Raw genomic sequence first — 6,098 nt, 5'->3', positions numbered from 1 at the left:
CCCTCAGGGCCTAGACTTTGACTCATATGTGACTCAACAGCTTGTGGAAATCATTAGTAACATTTAAAGATTTCTATCTGGTCAAGAGAATAAAAGAGAGTAGGAAAGTGGGATTATGAGGAAGATAGGAGAGAGTGAGAGGCAGGTAAGACATTCAAATTAGCCCCAGGCAAAAATGGTCACCAATATCCATTCGCTCTCTATCCAATCTTTACAATAGAATCTTCAAATCCCAGCAGGTCAAATGGTCACCGAGAATATGGTTTATACTCTCCCCTTCCCTGGCAGGTAGGTGGGGCTGTGTGACCAAGTTCTGGCCAAGAATGGGAGCAGAAATGTTGAATGACAGCTTCTGAAAGCTTTCTTTAAGAAGCCTTGGTGCATACACCTTTAGTTCCTTCTTCTGTTCTGATGGCTGATAAGGGGACAGGATTTTCAGAGTGGGAACTGCCTTGTGGGGCTGAGAGGTGACCCTGGGAAAAGCAGAACAAAAATAAATGACCTGGTCCCTGAGAACTCTATGGAGCCAAGTCTACCATACCAGTCTTGGACTGCTTATCCATACACTTATGTGCTAAAGTAATGAACTTGCAGTTTAAGCCTCTGTTATTTTGCATCTTTGTAGCTCACAGAAAACATACTCCTCACTGATATGATGGTTTCCACAAGGTCAGCACGTGACTCAGACTCAATCAGTCACGATGCCTTACACTGTCATGGAACACAGGCAAATGGGGAAGAAAGCAGCTGTTCTTCCTTTTAGATCTTAATCTAAAAGGCCTCATAGATTTCTTCCCTCAAAGATCTGTCATGGAATGAAATAAACTCAGAGAGGGAGGCAGAACCTCAAAAGAGAGAGGGAGAACTGGAGAACAATGAACTCCTGCATCCAACTCTACCCAAAGGTGTGCCAATTTAGTATCTTTTCTAGGTACATGAGCTAATAAATGTCCATCCTTGCTTAAACTAGTTTGATCTATGGTTCTGTTTCCAATAACAGCTGACTCTACTGCTGTAGCACCTAGTTGGCTCATTAGCAAGGGAAATAATGAGATTCTTTTAAGAAAAAAATGTATGTTCCTTAAGATTACCAAAGCCAAATTGAGATGCAGACACCGGGAAGTTACCCAGGCTCACTCATTTGTTAAATGACTTCTGGCTTCATAATGGGCAGAGTTAAACTCAAGCCTTAGTAAAATTATGATTTAGGATGTCATGTATCTTCAGGATTCCTTTCCAAGACACCTAACCATGAATTAAACGCAAGAAGGTGGAGGGTGTATGTATTGTGATTCTGAGTAGTGACTGTGTTTATTTTTTTATTTTTTTAAATATATTTTATTGATTTTTTTTACAGAGAGGAAGGGAAAAGAAGAGAGAGTTAAACACGTTGATGAGAGAGAAACATCAATCAGCTGCCTCCTGCACATTCTCTATTGGGGATGTGCCTTCAGCCAAGGTACATGCCCTTGACCAGAATCGAACCTTGGACCTTTGAATCTGCATGCCAACACTCTATCCACTGAGCCAAACTGGTTTGGCCAGTAAGTGACTGTGTTTAAACCTGGGATCTGTGATAGAACATAAGAAAGGATAACTTCATTCAATAATTACTGGGGCTTTTTATAAAGACAACTCTTCATAGCAACCTGTATCATTTTCACCCCCTTTTACATTATGGAAATCGAGTCTCAAGAGAGTTACTTCATCCAAGGTCACAAAACAAGAAGTGGTGAGTAACAATTGGAAAGCACAAGGCGTTGGCTCTAGATCCCATGCTCTGTACAGTATATTCACTAACTGGCTGTCAATCAGTACTAAAGTCACACCCAGGTGGCCACAAGGTGAAGCAGGAACTCCAGACAATTCAAGTAGCCAATCAGCTACTGCTTCAGTCTGCATTACAAGGAAAATCACGACACAGCCAAGTTTATTAGGACAAATGTCTCAATTCTTCACTTGTGTTTAAACACAGCCTTTGAAACACTGCCTTTCTGAGAAGTCATATTTTCCTCATTTGTGGCTAAATGACATCCAACAGTCTGAGAATGCTCGGTAGATCTCTGGCAAGAACAAACATAACACCCCCAGCCACTGGGGCCTCATGGAAGCTCACTTGGATGAAGACTAAAGATGAAAATAGCATGGACGTCAAGCTGCTCCATTTGGGGACTGAACTGGGTGGCTGATGTGAGATCTGCTTTCAATAAGGCAACACAGCAGTAGACCTTTCATGCTCCATCAGAAATGACAAGAGGAAGTGAGCTGATGCCACAGTTTACCCAGAACACTGGTCGTCATGTTCGGGGCTACCCCCTAAGAGATATTATAACGAGAAATGAAGGTTGGAGATGCCATAATTTCTCCACCCTTCCCATCACCATTGTTCTCCCTCGGTGATTTTGTGTCCTCGGAAACCTCGGCTCTATGTGCATCAAGTTACATGGAGAAGCAGTAGAGTGTGGTGGTGACATGCATATTCTAGATCAGACACCCTGCATTCAACATGTGGCTCTAACACTCTTGAACTGTGTGACCTTGGCAAGTTATTCATCTCTCTGTGCTTAATTTGTTCACCTTTAAATAAAGAGAAAAAGCAAATTTACTCAACCCAGGGTTGCTGTAAGGCTTAAATGAGATTACATTCATGAAGAGCTGAGGACAACATCAAACACATGGTAAGAACACTATAGATGGTAGTGAACGTAGTTAAATAGGTATCATCGGCAGATAAATTGCATTTCATTTGCCATGCACCTCTCCCAGAAGTTCCTGTATGTTTAGCTCCATATCAAATTGAGATTTTGTCCTCTGTTAGAGGAATGTCCAACATAAGGGAAACGGTGTGAGAGAGATTTTGAGAGGTTAGGAGCAAATATCCAAAGGCACATGATATTCTCCCAGTCAGAAGTTGCCTGTCTCATTACCCCAGATCAGGTCAGCTTGTCCCTCTTCCCTAAGGGCGGCCTTCTCAGCAGTTTGCTTCTCCTGGGTTCTTGGATCACACTTTGGCAGGCATGCGTGTCCCAAGGCCAGACTTACCAGCTGGCCTCAGCTGGGGGCTGGTGTGTCAGATAGCCCCAGGACAGCTGCAGATTCAACATGGATTGCAAAAGAAAACCCAGCCCAGCTGTAGTTTTCTATGAGTGAATTAGAAAAGGAACCAGACCATCCTACTTCCGCCTTTTGAAGTTGCACTGGTGGAAAAAGAGTAGAAGTCCCATGAAACATGGAAGGCACCCATTTTGCTCCCTCAGACCACCTGTAAAAGGGATCAGGTGATTTCTGCAGCTGTTTTTAGCAGTGCCTTTGGTTCCATAAAAAAGACTCAGTCAGAGAGGGAGGAAAGAGGCAGAAGGAGGAGGTATCCTGGCTGGTATATTTCAGAAATGAACATGTGGCTGGAGAGCCATCTTGTTCACCAAAACTATGTAACTGGCATGCTTGCCCACCCCATACCTTTAGCCTCCCTTTTATGACTTCCTTTCCTTTTCCAAGGACCATAATGTAAAAGGGATAAGAGGTCGGGAGCAAAAGAGATTCTTTCATTCCTTGTTTCCATCATCTCACAGGCCTTGATTCCACCTTCACTCTGTTCACAGGCCCCAAATTACTTCTCTGCACATTTCTCATTGGGCATGTGGCCCACAGGCCTGAAGTTGTATGCCTTTGAGGTTCTACCCAGGAGGACCCAGAGGAGGTGCCTCTCCTAATGACCAGCAGGTGGCGATCAAGCCTCAGGAAAAGCCTGTGGATGTTGCCACTCAGGGCTGGAGGCCAGCTGTCACTCCTTAGCCCAGCTGGTTAGGGCCACTCTGACTAGGACAGCTGTGAGAGAGCTCCTCTGGGCGTGGGAAACGCTCCCAGTTCCAGAAGAGCAGTAAATGAATGTACAATTTTCCTCGGATAATCAAAACCAAACACATCTTTCCACCACTACCGGGAGTGGGGACTGTTTGGCAGGGTGGAGGACAGAGGATGGTACCAATCAACACTGGTTACAAAAAAAGGCCCCAAGTCATTCTGGGATTGTGCTGTTGACCGTAGGACATGGGCTGCAATTGCAGTCTTCCCATGACCTCCCCAATCAGTTCCTGTTGCTTTTCATGCTGAGAAAAAGCCTTTTTTTGATTTTTTTTTTTTTTTCTGGGCCCCTGGGTTTGTCTGTTTAGATTTGAATAGTCACCAGCATACTTCATTTGGGACTTGGCTCTGTATTAAAGAATAAGAACGCTGGGGTGCGAAAGGGCTCACATATCCCCTAGCCATGGCCATTGTGCAGTGGGAATACTCGTGACCTTTGAACTCTTCATCTCAAAGTTTATGGGTAAAAGGGACATGAAAGAATCTAGAAAATCAGTTTTAAAGTACCCACGAGGACTATATCTCTATTCTAGGAAGCCATGTCCGGCCCACATAGGAAAGGGGGATTTGGAGATAAATACCAGGGCTCTGGCATAGGGGCTCTGGCATGGAGCCCATCTTTGCTTCTTTCTCTGTCTGCACTATATTCACTAAGAGTAGGAGGCTTATGGGAATTGTTTCCTCTCTAGAATGTGCTTGAGGATAAACTTGGATAGCTGTTCATGCATGGAAGAGGAAAGATTGGGGTGGGGGGAACCCTAGCCTCTGAGATTGGGGGATAGAAAGTCTTGGGTGCTGCAGGCTGCACCATGCCTTCAGTACCACCAATGGGGGCAGAGAGAGGGTGAAGAGGTCACTAGCCCAGTCCAGGGGGCCAATTCCAGTCTCCTGGCATCTACAGGGATGAGGGATAATTTGATCAGAGTCTCTGAGGGCAGAGAGGGGTTTGAATGACGCCACTGCTAGTACACTGGAAGAAAGGGGCACCAGGAAGTCTGCATGTGGACCCATTTGGTGCTGGAGAGGCATCACTCAGAGCAGACATCCCCTGGGAACTCACTAATCACAACAGTGAGGCTTTCCTGCTTCCCCACACTTTCATCCTCTGGGGCCATCTGGTTTCCAGGCCTGAGCTTGAAGGGCACTGATGTAGTTACAGCCCCACCCCCACCCCCACCCATTAGAGGGGTACTGAAGGCACCTGGGGTGGGGACAGGCCTGGGCCTCAGACTATACTGTTGGGCAACAGGAATCTGATATGTGCCCTTTGGGTGGGGTAGCTAGAAGCTGAGTTATGATGGTGACTCAGCATTCTGAGGCAAGAAAGAGGGAAGCAGAAAAGGTCAGTGTGAAGGCAAGTCTTTGGGGAACATTATTAAAACTCTGCCTATTTACATGTGTGCTTTGGGGCCTTGTAAGAAAAGTCAGCTCATCACATACAGAATTAGCTTGAAGGAAATCTTCAAAGTCAGCAATTTCTCCAGCACCCTTTCACTCCCTCCTGAGTGCCAGATCCAGTGCCCTTTGGATCCAGTGCCCTTCTGAAGGCCCCGAGGCACTGGCCTTAAACTGTCCTGGAATCTCATTACAGGCAGGGGGGTTACTGTCCCTGCCCCATGGCTCCCCTGGGGTCAGCCTCTGTCTGCTTTCACAGAGATGTGGAAATAATCTGTTATTTGCACAACACTTGATCGTTTACAAAACATCTTTGAACAAACTCTGCTTTTTGAGCCTGACAATGGCCTTGAGGGATGATGAGAATGCTCCTTATTTTTCAGACGAGCAAACCAAGGGTCACGGGAGTTTAGAGAAGGGTTCCAAGAGCAAGTAAAGCCATCTGCCTGGTGCGGGAGCCCTGCTCTTTGTGCCTCGACACAGGAATGACACAGTCAGCTTGTCCTCCAGGACAGAAGGCCTGTGGGGATCCCCAGGCAGTTCCTCCTTCCTGGGGAAGATGTGAAGCTGTGACTTTCTGGGGCCAAGGCCCTATGTGTGTCAGCAATCCCCAAGGAACATTTCTGTCAGTGTGGCTCTCAGGCAGGCTCGGAGGGGCTGGGGTTCTATGCACAGAACCTGCACATACATAGCCCAGCCCCGGTGATGTGATGCAGGCCTATTCTCACTGTATTTCCCCACCCTGCTGGCGGTGTGCGGCAGGCAGCGGTTGTGAGTAGCACAAAGCCTTTGTTCCTGGTTTGTATTAATACTTTGAAGCTGGTTGCCCCATGCAGTAG

Source organism: Pipistrellus kuhlii, unplaced genomic scaffold (genome assembly GCF_014108245.1).
Source record: "Pipistrellus kuhlii isolate mPipKuh1 unplaced genomic scaffold, mPipKuh1.p scaffold_m20_p_5, whole genome shotgun sequence".
In the NCBI taxonomy this organism is placed as follows: Eukaryota; Metazoa; Chordata; class Mammalia; order Chiroptera; family Vespertilionidae; genus Pipistrellus; species Pipistrellus kuhlii.
The sequence above is the reverse complement of the archived record's forward strand: the minus strand, read 5'-3'. Positions refer to the sequence as shown.